General features: G+C 46.9%; 1 protein-coding gene across 9 annotated transcripts in view; it reads right to left on the bottom strand.

Moving 5' to 3' along the window:
• The window catches only part of NCOA1 (nuclear receptor coactivator 1), a 177,635-nt gene extending 158,168 nt beyond the window's left edge, over positions 1 to 19,467 (bottom strand). For 8 of the 9 annotated variants that reach the window (XM_068936750.1, XM_068936749.1, XM_068936754.1 and 5 more), the window contains exon 1: positions 19,334 to 19,467. The gene's annotated coding sequence lies outside the window, so the exon portion shown is untranslated. Of the gene's footprint in view, positions 1 to 18,093; positions 18,225 to 19,333 lie in introns of those variants that run through there. The other variant, XM_068936741.1, reaches the window with a different exon arrangement.
• Positions 19,468 to 19,571: the final 104 nt, after the last annotated feature.

A 19,571-nucleotide genomic window follows, 5' to 3' on the forward strand; every position in this document is an offset into this window, starting at 1 on the left:
ACACTAGATGCTCTAAGACCTGGACCACTAAACTGACTAAACCTGTTCAGAAGTGACCAAGATCTAAAAGTGATGCATATGACCCAACGCGAGACGTTTGATACAGGCAGCCCTCTTAGCCCAACCACCACGCAGACCTCGTAGGCCAGACGGAAAGACACCAACATCAAACTGAAAGATGAGGGTTACTGGAACGAGCGAAACCTTCCCCTGCCAAGGGCTTCTCTTCAGTGATGCACGTAACACCCGTCCTTCAAGCAATTACAGAGGCTATGAGCTAGTCACCGCGTTGACAATGATTTCTCTTCTGCTGACCAAGTGCTTAGAGAAGCACGCCACGGCCGTCTGCCTACTGAAGAGCATCTTTCCAGCTCGGCATCCAAGAAGAGGGATAAACAATTGCGCTTTTCCCTTAGGGCAAGGGATGGAGAACATTAAAGTGCTCTGTCCAGCTTCCCATAGTAAACACTAAGCAACTGGTATCATCTGGGAAGAAACATAGTAAACAGACATGATAAACATCGTTCACTTTTCCACAACTAGCACAGGGGCAGTGATGCAAGCTCTTCAAAACGATTTAAGTTCTGCTATTTTCTAGAAATAGCTGGTTAAGCCGCAGAGGTTCTTACAGCTTCCAGCTCCTCACAAATTCATGTTATGAGCTGTGGTTTCCTGTTTGTTATTTTTTTCCAGTATACTATACTTAAGATACTGACTTGAAACAAGTTACTTCCCCCCACATGCACAAGTTGAGATTAAGCTATGTAAACATCTGTTTGAGGTGACAAGTTTTTCTTAATTTCAGAGGAAAACGGCCTAAATTGAGAGTCTTCGTTGCATGCATCCCTTTGTAGATATATAGCTACTGGTTTTTTTTAAATAAACCATTCCTCAATGACCATTTATGTGTTCGAAATTAAGCTGAGAGAAAACCTGAAACTCATTTTAATTATGCTTTGACACAAAAGTCAACCCATTTCTTCACTGACATTGAAAAGTGGCCGTTTAGACTGCCATTTCAGCAAGCGAATTAATTCTCCAAAGAGCAAGGGAGAAAATTAGAACAATTGAAGGTAGCATTGAGCAACCGGTAAATGCTTGCAGCGTTTACCCAGGTCTGCGTTATACCACCCTGTCTTTAGGGGAAAAGGCCAATCACACAGTTAAAGCAAAATATTGTTGAGTCAGGCCAGCTGCAATCCAGCCCAGCTTCTGAAAGGCGCCAGCTGCAAGTCCCCAGCCTCGCTGCACCAAGCTTGTGACTCGGGTTAGTCATCCGCCGAGTGGAAAGGCCGGGCCAGGCCGCGGCAGCAAGCTCGCGCATGCTTGCAAAGCGCGGTCCGTGCAAGGCAGACGCTGCGCGGATGCCGCGGCGCCGTCTGTAGGGTTTAACAAAGTCAAGCCAGGTACCGGCGGCAGCTTACGCCAGTAAACGTCATTCTTGCTAGCAGTTTACTTCACGCAGGGTGGAGGTGTGTCAGGGTAAAGCATATTAATAAAGGTTTCACCAATAGCAGGCGAGAGGATATGGCTATACCAGCGAAGCCATGCACGTGGCCTTTTAATAACCTTCTTTGTTCTCCTTTTGGAAAGATTACAAAACAGAACAGCCCCCGGCGAGTGCTCTCTGCTGGGCTGCTCTTCATGGGACAGCAATGTTGTGCTGCGCTGCAACTCGCGGGTGATCTAATTACCCTAACGGGATGCGCTAACGCCATCGTCTCCAGAAGGTCACCGGCAGGAGCTCTCTCCTGGGTCTCACCACGTCTCGGCTCAAGCAACGCGCTCACGCGTCCGAGGCAGCCACTAGCCGGCCCAGGAGCAACTCAAACGAGCCAAGTGGAGAAACCACCGTCAGCGGGTAGCAACGGGGAGGGGGGGGGAAAAAGGGTATTTCAACACAGCAGACGGCGGTTCACTCGCTGCGTGGTACTGAGCTCAACGAAGGTGTCACCCGCGATCCCGGCGCGGCGGGGTAAGCTTGCCGACGCGCGCCGGAGGCGAGGGAGCTGGAAGGACTCTCTCCAGAGGGGCTTTCATCTCAGCAGCGCAGTCCCCCTTCGGCTACCAAAGCCAGCCTGGGAGGGGGTTTAATTCTCTTGGGACCGAGCACATATTTGGAAGACTGCAAAAACGCGTTGCACTCTTGTACAAGATCGAAGCATGTTAATATTACTTCTGAATATTTGTATCAGCTTCTGCAGCCCTGGTATAACCAAACTTTACAGAACGTTGACAAAGAAACAGCCTGCACAGTTTTATTGGAGCAAAGCCCTCTGCTTTTCTCTCCTCTTTTTTTTTTTTCCCCCCCAGCAGGTCATACTTTACCTTCTCATTCCCTAGCGGAGTCGGCAGAACGTACGCTTCGACCAGCTGCAAGCAGAAAAACTCCTATGCGGAAAAAACTCCTACTGCACAGAAATTATACTTTCAACCAACGCTGGTAATTAATTTTCTCTCTAGAAGTTATCGTACGTGTCAGCCGCCCCGTTGATAGATGAGGCCTATTAGAAGTCTGCCTTCTAACAGCCTGTTGCAGGGTCATGTTTCCGACAGGCTGCTACATGCGATTTCTTCAGAAACGCAACGTGTAAAATGCACCGATTTCACACAACAGGCCATGTAACGCGGCGGCTCAGCCCCGCGACTTGAGCTTGCCGCTCGCAAGCTGCGTTTTATCCATAATTCAGACTTTGGCTTCAGTCATTTCCATCAATAACCCTTTTCTGTTGATAAGGCTATCATAGCCATAGGCTTACATCCCTTTGAAAGGCAAGGAGTTGCAAGTTGGTTTGTTTATTACAAGAAAGAAATAAAAATATTCTCCTGGAAATGCACAAACCAGGTCACGGGAAAACCGACAGAAACTCAAAGCGATTCACGCAATGTGAGAATGCAATCCGGGGTACCAAGTCCGGAGAAAAGCGATCCAGACTTTCCAAGAAATATGGCCCTCTTCACTTTGTGATGTTTTGCTATTTCAGTTTTTAAAACAGGTTCTTAATCATCTCCCGAGGAGGCTGCGAGCAATAACGTGGCCAGGTTGTCCCAAACAAAGCCCTTCGGAGATGCTTTCTCCCAAAGATTACGTTGCATGCAAAACGAGGAACTTCCCTCTACACTAGACGCAACAACAGCCAACGTTTTGACTGCACAAAACCCTTAAAAATTCAAAGTTACGGTGTTAGCATCAAAATGGAAATAGGTAGGAGCAGGCACTGGCAGCTTTTTTTATTCCACTGGGAAGCTTTTCTCTTACTCCGTGCTTTCAGACCGCGTGCACAGTTCACCATTTTGCTTGAAGCAAACAGGCAAGGCGCAAAACGCTGGAGCGCTCTGCGCCCGAACCGACCGCGTCGGGCTTCCCGCTATGACTCACCGCTCCACGGGAAGGCTGAGCTCGCTTCAGCCCTATGCTGGGAGATCAAAGCAATTCTTCCCCCCGCCTTTTTTTTTTTAAAAAAAAAAAAAAAAGGCCACTTTCTCAGCAGGCTATCGAGTACAAGGAAATCAATTATTTACAGCATTCTTTTAGTTACAATTTGCAAAAGATAAATTTTTACTGCATTGACATAACACATGCACATCCATTAAATTTGCAGCAGAAATGTCATCTAAGCCATTTCAAGCAGGAATTACAGACAATTCAGACATCCTGATAGGGTATAATAACCTAAACAAATGTTGCCAAAACATTAAAAAGAAGAAAAAAAAAAAAGACAGATGGGTACCACATGCATCTGTCGGAAGTAAATGCAACCTCGCTCAGGATAAAATCTTCATATACAATAAAATAAAGCCCTGCATATTTTTAGCTTGACTAAGAGGATTACACAAGGGTTTTATGAAGACATTTACACCAGTATTGACAAACTACGCAGTAGCAGTTAAACCCATTCGTGCAACTCTTGTTCCATGCAACAGCAGGCGTCCCTTGAGGAATTGCTTTCAAATACCGAGAGAAAAATTACGCTTCGCCCTTTACACAAAATACCCGGCGGCACATGGCATCTTTGTGACACGAGAGAGGTGCACGCAGGAGCTTAAGGTGCACTAACAGCCCTGCAACAGCACCGTCACGCTACCAAACCCAGCAGCGCTGGCTTGCCCGAGACCGCCGTCGCAAGGACCGTGCTTGGATTCAGTCTCCAAGATAAGGGCACTGCTCAGCTCTGCTGCCCCGTGAACTAGTGCGTTGTAAAACCCTGGGGATGGGGCTTCGCTAATGGGCTTCCACGTTAAAATGTGATCAGCCAATTTAAAAATAAAAAAATAACCCAACGACCACCACCCTGTACCACCCAACCGCTACTCCCAGCGGCAAAAGACTACAAAACCGACACTCGGGTCGCCGCTCACTGTGCCTTACTATCAGTTTTGCCACCCGTGAGCGAACTTCAGGCCAACGGCAGCTGCAAGGAGCAGAGCGAGATTACGCAGCCTAACGGGAAAGTAGGAGCTTATGTAAACTTCACGGATTTAAACACAAGCTTTCGCACACGCATCAGCTGGAGGCAAGGCAGAGCCCGGCGACGTTGGCAGCTCGTCCCACCAATTCGGGCTACAACCCGCAATCCGTTACTCACCTCGGCCGTAATCGGTATTTCTAAGCCGTTGAAGCGTCTCTCACGAGTAAGGTGGAAACGGTAACGACTGTCCTAAAAGCACAAGCACGGGCAAGTCCTTCCGTCCGTCCTCTTTTAAGAATTACTCAGCTAATCAACGGTATTAGAGTTGCACTTCAGGAAAACTCCTTCGCCCCCGCCCCAAGCCCGTTTGCCGAACGGCCCCCAGCGTCCTCCTCTCTCAATGCGCTTGCCCAGAAAGCGATGTTCAAAGGCAAAAGCCGATTTTTAAAAGATGCTAATCGCTGGCAGCATCTTAATGGCTTTATTAGAAACCGGACAAAACTTCACTCCCGCAGATCATGCCAGTATGCTAAGGTAAAAAAAAAAAAAAAAAAACCACTGGCTTCTTTTCCTAGAAAAAGGCATTTCTTCAGCGTTGCAACAACAAAAGCAGGCAGCACAATTCAGGGATTACAGTGCTACTTTTCTTCAAAGTGCCCCCATTAAATACACACTCGTCAATAAGCTACAGAGATTTCTCAGGATATATTTAAGCGTCTCTTTTATTGAAGAGCCACTGCAGGAAAGCCAGAAGATGTTGCTACTTTATTGTGAACTTGCTCCACATCTATAACTTTGCCCGAGAAGCTCCCGCATCGGCGCTGGCCGGCACGGGTCGTTCGGTGGTTAAAACACAGGGCCGCACTTCAGAAGATCTTGGCTCTTTTTTGAGCTCTGCCATAAACATCCTCTACGATCTTGGGCAAGTCTGCAGGAGCCAAATCCGGAAAAACACTGTTCCTTTCGAGTCGGAGAGTAATTCAGTGACAGGAGTGAACCGCACCACTTACGCTAGGGAAGCACAAAATAACTACTCCCAAATAAACTCATACACAAAACGGTTAATTTACGGCTTTCATTAACGTAGATGATCTTCTCTTAATTTTTAGGAAGCAACCATACTTAAATGGATGAAGCGTCTCCACCGTAACACCTTTTCAAACACTCTTCTGTAACTGAGCTCCTTAAGAAAAATATTTTCAGGTTTGGTGGCTGGAGCTTGTACCTCTGAAGTCGGTTCGGATTTTTTGTTTTGGTTGAAGGAATATCCTGAGGGGGGGGGGGAAAAAAACCCAAAAATAAATACCTCTTTAACCACCCCTGAGAGACTATCAAGCTAAGAACCAAAAAAACATCTGCAGTTGAATTTCTGGAGCTGGCCTTCAACTCCCAGGGCCTTTAGTCTATAAAACAGGTATTACAGTACTTGCCTATCTCACAAGAGGTACTAAAGACAAATTCACATGAATTTAGGGATTGTGAAGCTCAAATACCATCACCGGGAGGACTATGGAAAAGACAATGGAGCAATTCATACAATTTCAAATTCAGTGCAACAACTCGAGTATGAGACCATACAGTGACGGAGGAGGGGAGGAAACAAAACTGAGCCACTGACCGATACTCAAGCACCATCATCAGTCCTTTCCTCTGAATAAGACAAGTGTCCTGATGCAATAAAAACAGTATATTATTGCATAACAGCGTTTACAGGCACCAAAGCAGCGCCAGAGCGGAGCCAACAATTCTGGCATTTCTCCACTGAAAAGGTAGCAACGTTATTTTTAAGTAATAGTTTTTACGTACATTCTTAAATATTTAGAGCATTATGCCATGAACATAAATTACTCATCTGGAACAGGCTATAGATGAATGGATGTTTAACACACACCACCAGCTTCAATAAATTAGGCGCACATGAAAAATAGTTAATGATGCTCCAGTTGACTATTAAAATACTTCCCGCTACTTATGCGGCATATATTAAAGAAGTGGCTAAGTAGTAACCGAACAAGTCCATATTAAAATATAAACACAAAAAATGCCATATTTTACAATGACGGGGATACAGTGACTGCACTACTTGTCTAGCTCCTGGTTGGCTTTAGTAAGGGTCTAATGTGCAACACAGCTCACGCCAAGTAATTTTCATAGCACAGGTCTAAATATTGAAATATTATTTCCCCAAAACGTTCAGTAAACTGTTGCTGCTGCATAAGACCTACAGCCCAGAACTTACTTGTTCTAATGGGAAAGTGCAACTAGTACTGAAAAACAACTGAGAGGGAAAAATTCTATATGCTAGAGAAAACAGGAGGCTTTTTTTTAAACACAGCTATAAATTAAGCTTTCTTCATCTGCCATTTTCCCTAAAATTGTCTACTGTAAACACATATTAGATCATTGTTCAAATGTCTAATTCAACACTGTGCCTATGAAAACTGCTGATATACTTCCAGTTTGAAAATCCTTCGTCACAGTCACGCTAGCAGTAAACAAGACTACGGTCCATAGAAGTTCTTAATTTCTTTAAATTCTAATAATACGTGTTGCAAGTTTTATGTCACTACTTGCAACACGTATTATGAGAATTTAAAGACAGTTGAAGACAGAACATAAACAGAGCGTAGGTATATCACCCCAACAGGGATCAAGGGAAGCAAAACACAGACTGCAGATATTATTACATATTAACCCGTGTGACTCTTAAAAAAAAAAAAAAAAAAAGAGAGGAGTGCACTAAATATTAGGTTACAAAATATGTCAGACAGAAGGTAAGAAATGACAAACGTACTTGGATCGTGGCAGTCCCTCCCCAAAGCAGCTTATTTGTTTGTTCCTGTGTTCCAGGCACAATGGGAGCTTGGGCTAATTCAGGTTGACTGTCACTACCTTATTATAAATACTAATTATTGCTTTTACTTACTAAACGTTTATTTGGGTTAACCCATAACGCAAGCCAAGATGCCTTTTCAAGTCTATCTTAGAAGCTCAGCAGGAGCAGTTGCGAGTGCAAAGTGAGGGTGAAGACAATATTTTACACACAGACGCTCTTCTCTCCAACAAGCAATAGATCTTTATGGAGAACTCCAGTCCTAAAATATACAATATACGAAACACATTAAAGTTGTCACTAACGTTTAGAAATATTCTGGGGGGGGGGGGGGGGGTGGTCTGCCTGTTCTTGAAATACAAGTACAACACAGATCCTTCAGAAGGATGCATTCACAGCGAGAAGAAATTCATTCGAGTCTTCATCCACGGGATGACGGATCATACGGTAAGGCCAAGTCCTGCAACAGTTTGGGGCCGGGAGAAGGGGGAGAAGAGTTGAACTCTTCTCCCTTTAAAGAGAGAGGTCTTTCTTTTAAATTATGTCAGTAATGTTTTGCAGTTAGGCTCAAGATGTTTTGCAAACAGCTAATTAATCCCTGATACAGGGAAGTGAGATACTTGTGAATTTCTCATAGGAGAAAAATCAAGGACCAGTAAATTACTCAATAAGCCAAGAAAATCAGGCCTCGAGCCATATTCGAACCAGTAAAACATAAAATGTTCTTTATCAAATGGCAGCACATCCTCAGTCGGAACTCCAGCGATCATCACAGTCAGTTCGAACCTTTCCGTATTGTGTTAACAGATAGTGCTGCAGTAACTCTTTCAAAACATAAATCCCATTTCAAAACATAAATGACTGAAATAGGTACTAGAAATTGGGTCCAAGAGCTCTCCCCATCAGTTGAGGGGAAAAAAAAAAAAAATCAGATACATAATTCTGTAGATAGCACTAGCTAGCGATTTCAATGCAACAAGTTGAGTCCTGTTTCTTTAGTAAATCTGTGCCTGCGCACTGGAAAGCCGTGTCTCCGAACGGCTGAATAAATGCATACTGATTTTCTCCCATATGAGAATTCTTGTAGGTCATTTCGGGAGGGGGGGGGGAGAGAAAAGATAAGGTTTTTTTCCTTCTTTAATGAGGACGAGGTTCAAAATGCTCAGGTATACAAAAGTTGTGATGCATTCAAGGAGCTTACAGAGATAAGACTTTTCATAACATTATCAGAGACCTTGAATTGAAGATGGGGTAGCCTTGGACAATAAAGTGGGAAATGAAACTGGAATGAGCAAAGCTTGGTTTCAATATTAAGCGGGGGGGGGGGGGAGGGGGAAGGGCACTTCTGGAAACACAACTGATGGCAGGAGAAGAGGGAGACCATCTTCCATTTTGACAATCCACCGTGAACGGGGAGGAAGAAAGAGCTGAAGGCTGAGACGAGGAGCCCGACGATACAAACTCATAGCCACTGACGTCTGACCTTTGCACGTAAGCGATCTAATCCCCTTAAAAAGTACTGCAGCACCTTCCCCTAGATGCAAATACTCGGTTTGATTTCATTCTCCTGCTGTTGCCCTCAAGACCACATTATAAAAATGTCAAGTACCGGCTGAATGCAACTCTGGAGCAGCGATGCAGCTCCTGCCATCCCAGGAGCTACTACGGCACCTCGGCCATCGCATGAAGAAAAACTCAGATGGGGTTGGGTTAAAGCCCAAAAGGCAGATGCTTCCGCCCTAGCTTGCCCGTGCAGGACCACCCTGTCGCTGGCGTATCACATTACAGGGACCCCATTAGCAGTTTTTTAAAAACTATCTCCTTTTTCCTCTTCAACGTGGGGGGAAAAAAAGCTCTTACTCTGCTCTCCATGTTTGCGTTCTCTGCGATGACCCCTCCTCGTTTGCACCCTTTCATTATCTGCTACCGATGGAGAAAGAGGGCAGCCCTTCCGCGTTTCCCAGCGCTTGGGAGACATAACTTCCACTCATCGCCACAGAGAACACTTCATCCTACAGCCCGTTCGCGTGCTCCACGGTCCAGAGAGCCCCTTCTTCACTGCCAAGATCACAAGCGCTCCTCTCCTTGCGCAGAGACCCTCGTGGACGTCGAGAAACGCCCCGTATCCAATAAGGCCACCTCTTCTGAAGGTGGAAACGGCTTGCTGATTAAATCCAGGTTGCAGCATAAATTCCAGTTTCCCCAATGATTTCACTGGCAAGGACTGATGAGAACAATAGCTCTGCGCTGAACCACATGCATCATTTTGCGGGTTAGGAGAGAACTCATTTAGTGCTCTAAATCTCATTACAACTTGCCGATCAGGATGTAAAATACGCACTTATCTCTGAACCGAAGGCTTTTAAACAGCTTGAAACAAACTCAGCTCCTCTGTCTTCAAGTGGCATTTGTTTCTTATTCCTCACACTTTGGGAGGCCTATTTGAAGAACCTTCTCAGTAAACAAATTAAAATTATATTGCTATATTGGATTTAGAACGTTTAAACCAAAAGCCAAATGCTGTAGACCAACTGTTCAATAAGTAAATGCAAACAGAGAGGTCAAATACCAGACTTCTGAACTTCCCTGTGGCAAGCCGGACAAGCCTGTGCCAATCTGTGAAACGGGAATACTTTCTTACTCCACAGAGATGGTGTTTACACGCTGAAAAAGCCCATGCTAGTCTCTGGACAGTGAGGGGCTTTGTTTTGACACGCAGGACTTCGCAAAGGTGCCTAAATGTGCGGCAAGCAAATTTACTCCAGGGGCAGATCAAGCGGTGCAAGAGCCCGGACAGCACCAAGCTGCCAAACACCAAATTGCAGCAACCTCTGCTAGTTTTAGTATCAAAGTTTCCCCAGTCAGCAGACTGATGGGCAGCACAGAAGAAAGAAAATATTTCCAGGCTAAGTCGTTCTTTTTGGTTTTGTTTTTTTAATTTGTAATGGCTGTTCTGTGTATTTTCTCTCACACCTTAAACCTCTGCAATGAAATTTCAGCCTTGTTTAACCAGATTCATTTAAACTGTTTTCACAAGCCATAAAGAGTTTATTTTCAACTCATCAGTTGCATGAGAAATATATGAATTACTCAGTGTGGGTATTTTCCAGCATCCAAAAGGAAACCCAAGAGTAAAAGCATGTTTCTTCTTTTCAAAATATCTCCGCAAAAAGCCTTCAGAAGTCAGTTAATGCTGTTGTCAAAAAGCCCGTGATATCTCTATAATCGTATGTTCTGCAGCAACAGCAAGAAGTCAGGAACCCGAGCTCTCCTTGCATGGAGTGCCATACGCGCACACCTCTGAGTAAGTCAGCAACCACAGCGACACGCAGGGCTGTTCTCCGTTCTGGAACCAACGCCGTCGTTTTCTTGGATGCCATCAACAGCACCGCATCTTTGCTTTTCTAGGGACGGACAGGCAACCCGGCCTCCCAAGCCAGGTTCTCCCCTTCCTGCCTTCCTCTAGATGAGGTTTCTCCCCAGTAGGACCTAGCCATCCGCCTCCCCACGCCCCAGAATGAGGACCCCAGTGCCATCTCCACCCCACCCAAAAGCACACTTCCCTCTGAACAAGCTAGGACACAACACCTACACTCATCATCCCTCTTTGCATCCCTGCAAACCCACCGACCCGGCCTGATGACACTGCACAATCTCCCAGCCACCGAAAGCTAAACCTTTGCTCCCCATCTTCCCCAGGCACCTCAGCCTCCCAAATCAGGACCCGCTGCGCATCCTCGTCCCCCTCTCTCCTTCCATCCTCCGCTAGCTCTCTTGCATCTACATCCTCAATCAGGAGTGTAAGCACTCCTGCAAACTTCAAAAAGCTGAGCCTCCCCAGGTGCTGGCAGCTCTGACTGCCACGACCCAGACCCACCTACCCCGGATCCCGCAATACCTTGCTCATATTCAGCATCGGGAGTTACTACCTTCTCCCAACACGTCCCGTTGTGAGGCGGGCGGCATACCAGAAGCATATGCATACCACAGCCCAGGAACCTCTGCTCTGCAGAAGGAAAGCCATCAGATGCCTGTCATCAGGGCGGCTTGCCGGTGACGGCGAAACCACGCGAGCCAAGCCTCTCGAGCTTTGCTGGCAAATTCATGGGACGTTGCATCCAATTTAATAAATCTGCATACGCAGCCACTGTGGTCCAGTGCACTGGGTACTCGAGAATAACCTGTCAAGTGCCTTTTACCCTTCGCTGACACCCTGCTACGTGGACAAATGACTCAATGTCTGTGATTCTACTTTATCCACCCGAAAAACGGGAGCAAAAACTGGAGTAATATTTTGTTGCCTTGCAGTGGCATTACAAAAAGTAGCCAGTACATGTGCAATGCTCAGTTCATAGAGAAATTAATGTCATTGAAAAGCTTATCATCTAAAAATATTAGAAGAAAATTAAGTAGGTTGCAAAAATCAAGCACTAAAAATTATAGAGCTACAGATTTATGATCATCTGTGCAACCTTAATCCGTTCCACTTTGTTAGTCCAACCCATACAGCAAATAAGTCAGAGAATCTATGGAAAAATATCATGTGGCTACACAATTATAATTACAGTTGCATCTGTTTTTCCTAACTTTTGAATGTTCAGCTTTACAAACTAGATAGTTTCTGATTTGTTTAATGGAATTTCCTAGGTTTTCGTTCTCGTCTGCAGTATCAAACTGTACTTTTCTGTCATGCTGTGTTTAAACGTCATTCATCAAATGAACAGAAAACTATCACATTGTGACACATGGAAACAGATTTAATTAACCTGATTTAGGTAGTTTATTTTTCCCATTTTCACTGAATTTGAAAAGCAAAACTAGATGAAATTGTATTTGCCAGATAGTTATTTTCCATACAGCATGCCTTGTATATACAGCATTGTTTCCGTTTCCAACAACAACAACAACAAAAAGTATAAACTCGGGCCAACTGCTATTTTCAATGGCATTTTAAAATTCATTAAAGCATTTTTTATTTATTTCAGGCCTTCAAAGAGATTACCACTGTTGCATCTTCAAAAAAAAAAAAAAAAACAGAACTTCATGCCAAAACTGTCAAGCCTGGGTAAACTGTTTTAAAGGTTAAGGACGTAACTATTAATCTAGTTGTCAGAGGCACTGGGATCCCACAACTCCCATCACGTCCAGTGGATATTCCACGCAGAAAGCAGCCCAATTACACCAAAATGTGAACTTGGGGAAGCAATTGCAGGCCCACAAGGAAAACTCACATAGAAGATTTTTTTCCACAGAGAACGCTTCAAAAGGACCTTTATAAAAAAATAATTCCTGGGATAACAGGCTATAGCTGAAATCGAGTACCGAGAAAGCTTGCAAACATATAGAAAGCATATTCCAAAATGCTGGATTTTCATAATCTTAATGAAAAAAAAAAAAGAAGTTGTTACATGCAGCCAAAGGCAGAGCCAGTTTAAGTGCTTACTCCTGCACTGCGGGTGACGGAGGCCTGCACGATGCGGTGCTTTACCTGAGCCTTCACCCGGGGCTCTCACTTATTCCATCAATCAGCACTCTTCAGATGACGTCTGGAGACAGCAGCAGAGATGTTTTACACGCTAAATCCATTCCAAGAAATTCTAACTAGTCACGCAACAGTAAATTAGGCTTCACGCTAATTATGTTTTAATACACATTTGGACTTTGTGCTCAACTGTACACTAAGTTGAGATATAAACATATTGTAAACTCTGAGCCTCATACTCTAACAGTCCTACGCACGCAGCGTTTCGCTACTGCATTTGAACCTACAAGTCACCCAAGAACGCAGCATGGTCTACTGGCGTCTACTCTAAGTGCCTCCAGAGCATCCACCTACCATTCCTTAAATCCCAACTCAGCAGCTCCCATGATTAAAAATACTTGCCGGGTGTTCCCCTTTCAGTCGAGTGCTACTCACAACCACAGCATGGAAGAAAGAGTCTGGTGGACTCATAACCTCCCTGTTAAAAGTCCACTCAGAAATCTTGGCTTGTAAAAAAGAAGCAAGTACCGTAACTGCCAGCTGTTTACAGAGCTAGTGAGAAGACCCAGGACTCTCATTGTCAGCAATCAAGTTTAAGAACCACAAGAAAGACGAAGGGATTAAGCTTACACATCCCAGTCTGCAACAGGTTTAACCCTAGCGAGTTGTTTATCTTCACGCACAATTTTTCCAGTATGATTTAAAATAACCGGTTGCAAGCGTCAAAATCCTTTTCACGTTAGTCAGACTTTTTGTTTTTTTTAAACTTCAAAGACAAAGGCTGAAGAGCACTTCCAGTAAAAAGTACATCGCTCAACTTACTCAAAGATCTTTGAAGCACGTTGAAAAAACTGGATGTAAAGTCTCCGATGAAGCGGAAAATACAGGCTGTAGGGCGAGGAGAAGAAGAGAGGGGGGGACAGACAGTAAGTTTGGTATTTAAAAGAAATAAGAAAAAAGTTAAGGATTCCCAGATGCAAGCTTTCTTGTACAATGCACACACGAATCTGGTTTAATGGTCTGAAAAGTTCAGGACTGTTCTCTCCTATTTCTTCGATCCAGGAGTTGCGGGATGTTATCAGAAAGGAGAGAATAAAACAAGAAGACTTTCAGTTTTCAGTGTTAAACTCTCAACACCACACTTTTCTGGCAGACGACGCTATCCCTTTATTTTTTGCATTGAAATATTATCAAATACTCCTCTAAACCTCCTGGAAAGAGGCTCACTCTGCTGTGAGTAGGAACCTCTCTCCCTTCTCCAGGCCCTTAGCTTCCTAAGAGAGCCCATGCCAAATTACCAGAAGGAAAAAGAATAGTAGCAGGTCTATAACATTATCAACACCTACACATGTTGATGTTGTTTGATACCATTTAAAATCATTTGATCCCATGGTAGCGGGGGGGGGGGGGGGGGGATTCTAAATTTATCCCTCTGTTCATAATCAAGAACCGAATGTCACATACGCAGGGAAAGCTATGGGCTGGTTTGGTTTTTAAACACTTCCTCGTTCACTTTTACATCATAAGAATATAAGAGGCGAGCCTACTTTCTGCCTCGCTTTGCATATGGCTTTATTTTTAAAGTCTTCACACTCTGCAAACCCAAAAAAGTGACCCTTTGAATTCTAGGTGTTAAGTTACAAATGCAAAAAAATAAACATAAAAAAGCTAAACCAAGAAAACCCAGTTCTCAGCTAAATAGCTTGCTTCATAGGACATGCTATGATAGATAATTCAAAATAAACACAAAGTAAACACAAAAAGCTCAAAGCAGATGTTTTGATGATTTGCGAGCTGAAATAGCTAGTTGCCGGATCAGCCTTGATTAAGACTTTTTGATATTTGTTTAAGACAGGCTTTAATATTTAAAGACCTTTTTTCTTTGCAGAAAAGAGCAAAGGCATCCGAGATCCCTTCCCACCAGTCAGGCTCAAGGAACTGACAATTTATGCATATTTGCAGCAAAACGTGGATACTCCGGAGTTCACTACTAGGCACACCAGCGACCTGGTGATTTACACGTTCACTGCACCTCGCTCTAACTCACCATCCTGCACCGGCTGCACTAAACCAAGGTAAATCTCCGCGGGGACACGCTTGCACCACTTTATAAATGACGACCAGGATAGCTTGCCACAGTTTAGCGAGGTAAACCGGTAAGCGTGTTTAAACAGATTTAAGGCTATCCATGTGCAGATTTACTTAAAAAGGTTTACAAACGTGCCAAGTTTAGGCAACGCGACCTTGTCTGCGTGGCACGTCCGACAGGCGTTTGGCTCAACGGCAAGGATTCTCCCTGCAAAGTCCATTCACAAAACCGCGTCCTCGCTTTTTCCGCGCTCACCCAAGGGCCTCTGAGGGAAAATCCCCCTCGTTCTTTGCGCGTTTACAATTCCTTCCCAGTCAATTGGGTCAACGGCACGAGAACCTGTCTGTCTTGCAGGGGACACGGCAGGAAAAGCATTGGAGGATTATCGGCACAACACTCGATTTAGCCTGCCTTTTCCCTGCAGCGCATATTGGCTCTAGCCCAGAGCCAAGCGAAGCCTAGTTTCTAACCTACATTCCCAACCAGGTAAATTAGTTCAGGCTTAAAGCATCTCCAAACCAGTTCAGCAGTTTCTTCCTTCGGAAATGACAGAAGCTCAGGTAAACTGCGTGGTGCTGACACATCCTGTATATTTAGACCAGGCCTCGGAGGCCTTAAAGCACCTCAAAGTTTGTCCCACACCAAAGCTGTAGCGTTTTAAATGGTCAGCTTTACACGCAGCTAGCGCTGCAGCGGTTTAAACCTGTTCCCAAACAGCCTGACTCCCACGGGCAATGCTATACACGCAAAACGTTGAATCAGTCTGCAAGCGAGCCTTAATATTTTGTATTCCAGCTACAGGCAAAAGACCTACTCCAGGATCCTGCTACGCCAGGGGAAGAGGCTAAAACTCCTCGGCCGTTCTCAGACGCGTGCCGCGGGCCTCTGCGGTACGCGGCTACACCTCAGACCTGCCAGCAGAGCGACTCCTGCGAGTCCTCCCCAGCCCAGGCGAGCTGGATTAGCTCAAGCGGCTGCAGCAGCGGGGAGGGGAGCAGCGGGCTCCGGCACAGCAGCAGGCAGCCACCTCCTCTTGCCCATCTTTTGGCAGGCTGCCCGCCTGATCTACGGCTCGTGCCACAGTTAGCCTCCTAGCAGACCTTAAAGTGCACTTTTGCTGCAATACCTATTAAAAAAGCCCCGAATAGCCAAGCTGCTGAGCTGCTGCCCAGCACCGTCCTGTTGCTTCCTCTGCTCCTCTATCTCTTGCCTTATGTTTAGGCTGAAAGTTTGTTTGCAAGCAGAGACGACGTTGGTTCTTTTTTCGCATCGCTCCCACCCCACCGAAACCTGGTCCGTGACTAGGATTCCCAGGTGCTGCAGCGATACAAATAACACATAACCACCAAAAAAAACCTGCTTGTTTGCATCTGCCAGGAATTAAAGCTCGTACGTAGATGTGGTAGCCACATGCTGCTGTACATCGCAGACTGCGTACGGCCCTTTCAGGAATACTCGGTTCCAATATTAGGAATACTCGGTTCCAATACTCGGTTCCTCTTACTCCAAGCCTCCCTTGCTTCTTCCTTTAAAGACAGGATTTTAATCTAACTTTAAAAAGTATTTTTTTCATTCCACCGCTTTGATCAAAGAGATAAGAACCACGCTTCAAAGAAACACCGTCAACCAAGCGAAACAAGAAGAACTTGTCATATAAATAGTTTCCTTATACAAAATATACTGTTTTTCAACTGGCAAACTATTTATGCAGGAGACAGGGTATTTTTAGTAGTAGCACTCACAAACCTTCATTTCTGACAACCCCTGCAAAGGCTCATGCAAATTAACCCTCTCAGATTAGCAAGCAACAAGGTACTGATCTCCAGCAGATCTGTTCATCGAAAATATGCTTCTATAATTAAGCAAGTCTAATAATCTTCAAGGCTTCAAACATTTGTAAGCAACCCACCCCGTAATCATGCCAAGAGACCAAAGGAAATCAGCGCAGGGCACATCTTCCCAAACCCAGACTTTCACAACGTGAGAATGACAGTGATACTATTCCAATAAATCTACCGTGGATGCGTATGACTAATTATACGAATTAGTCATGCAATTGTGAGCATGTGTTTCAGCGTTATCAGAGGGCAAGACTCGGGGAAAACACGAGCACTAAAAGCGAAGTCAAACCGTAGTGAATAACAAGTAAAGGCCTTAATCCTGAGCGTCCGAACCCCACGCTCGGCTCTCAGGAAGGATATTTGTTTTGGAAGCACGGATTTGCGCTGCCATATTGTTTGGCAACACGTTTCAAACAGCAGATACCCATCTTGAGCAAATAAGTTGAGATTTAACATTTCATCATGCCCATCGGCTTCGAGCCAGGTATAGCACTGCCAAAGTTACTACTGTTTATTATCTAACATCAAGAGCTGTTTGTCCCCTCTAAGTGGCAACTTGAACTTCAATCATTTTCACCAAACAGGGCTGGAGCAGTAGCTGCAGACACTCCACCGCTGGCCAAGTCTCTCTGCACGTCCGTAGCGCCGTGCTTACCTTCTCCTAGTCGATTTCTCTCCTTGCTGCTGTGCAAGAGGCCTACCTATATTATTATATACGTACCACGTACTACGCGTAGCTCCACGGCTCACGCGTTTTTCACCTTCTCCTACACAAGGCGGGCACGGCGCAAGCCTATGAGTCTGCCGAAATACTACGCAGGCAGAGGACCGCGGCCCCTACAGGGCAATAGGACGGCGCACCCCTGTACAAGCGCGCAAAACGCCTTTTTTGCTCACAGGAGCTCTCGCTGCAAGACGGCAGACAGGTGTACCACTCCTTTCACTGGCATATATATGCATACAGACACACACACATGCCTACGTACATACGTGTATTTACACATACAGACTGCCAGCCCACACAGACCAGGTCTTTTTTTTTTTTTTCCCCCCCCTTCTCTTTCAGCCTAAAAGCGGTAACGTGAAGAACACAAGTCTTCAGACAGGCCCAAAAACGTGCAAGCACCACCCACGCGGGTCCAAATTTCCAGCTATAATATACTTTGCTGTGTCACTCTTTTTTGACTATGCCATATTTGGGTAGTGCAAATACCATCTCTACTGCACGCTGATTAAGCTTCCAGGGTAAGGAAGGGGGGGGGGGGGGGAAGCCCTGAAGAGCTGCATCTCCACATCTTTACCTTTGAAAACACCTCTCTCGGGGTGTAAAACCGGGAGCGGCGTCACCCGGCAAAGGCAGCGGTGACCCAGTTCTCAGCTACCGAAAGGTCAAAAGGCACCTAGGAAACTGGAGGGTTTTCGCGCGTGGAACAACCTACCTCGGAAGGAAGCAGCTTTTCCGCCGCAGATCTGCCTCAGCTAAACGTCAGGTCGCCCTGGCTAGACCCCACCACCACCGCCGTCCGCGCCAACGTCCGACAGTCACCGTTATTCACCCGGTCCGTAGTCCCTACGACGGAAACCCTCCTCCTCCCCTCGGCCCGGGGCACGTTTCGGGCGCGGACTCGGCCGCTGGCAGCGAGGAGACGGCCGCCACCAACTTCGCAACCCGCCGCCCCGCGCCCCCAGTCCGTCCGTCCGTCCCCCGCCTCCCCAAAACGAGACGTTTCCCCTAACCGCCCAGCCGTTTCCTCCTCAAATCACGCCGCAAAAGCCGCTCTCCCATCCCCTCACCACCGCCGCCGCCGCCTTCGGCTCTCTTCAGCCCGCGAAACTACCCCGGCTCGCAACTCGCTCGCCTTTCGCCAAGGAGGACACACGCAAATAATAAAAAATAAATAAATAATATATATATATATATATATATATACACATATATATATAAAATATATTTTTTTTTCTCGCGGGGGAGCTGCGGGTGTACGAACGCAACCGAGGCACAGACGCGACACGCAAACAAAGAGCTGTCACCGAAAAACGCCCCAAAACGAGGGGCCCCCCCCCTCGGGGGAGGGTGGGCGCCCCCCCCCCAAGCCTTGCACCCCCCCCCCCCTCACCTCCAGGGCCGATTCCTCCCTCCCGGCGTGGCGGGAAAGAAAGATTTTTTTTTTTTTTGGGGGGGGGGGGAGGTTTAAAAAAAAAAAAAACTGTTTTTACACTTTTTTTAATCAACTTTAAAAAAAAAAAAAAAAAGGTGAACACGCAGGAAATATTTGGGAAAGGCAGCGCTGGGGCTTCACCGCGGCTGCCCGCCGCCGCCTCAGGCCGAGGCGCCGCCGCCCCCTCAGCGCCGCGGGGGGAAGGACGCGCCCCGCCGCCTCCTCAGGGGGCCGCGGGCTGCCCGCGGCGGGGGGAGGGGGGGGAGGGCGGGAAGGACGCGGCCCCCCCCCCGCCCCGCTCCGCTCCGCTCTCCGCCCGCCGCCATGGCAGCCCGCGGCGGGGGGCCGGCCCCGGGTCTTCCCCCCCCTCCCCAAACCCGTGCCCGCCCCCGCCGTGACAGCTGCGCCTCCCCGCAGGCGAGCGCCCCCCCTCCCACCGCCGCGGTACGGACACACCCCCCCCCCCCGGCTCCGCGGGGCGCCCCCCCCACCACCACCACCGCCGGCGGGCGCCACTCACCTGCCGCCGCGGCCGGGGTGACAGCCGCTTGCGGCCTCCCCCCCCCCGCCGCCGCCGCGGGGCTGAGGCCGCCGAGCTCCGGCGGGGCTAAGGCGACAGCGACTCCCGCGGCCAGACGGGGAGGGGGCGGCCCCGGGGGAGGGGGCGGCTGGCAGCAGCCCGCCGCCGCGGTTGCTACGGCCGAGGAGGAGGAGGAGGAGGCGGCGGCGGCGGCGACCGAGGAGGTGGTGGCGGCGGT

This window comes from Struthio camelus, chromosome 3 (assembly GCF_040807025.1).
Source record: "Struthio camelus isolate bStrCam1 chromosome 3, bStrCam1.hap1, whole genome shotgun sequence".
In the NCBI taxonomy this organism is placed as follows: domain Eukaryota; kingdom Metazoa; phylum Chordata; class Aves; order Struthioniformes; family Struthionidae; genus Struthio; species Struthio camelus.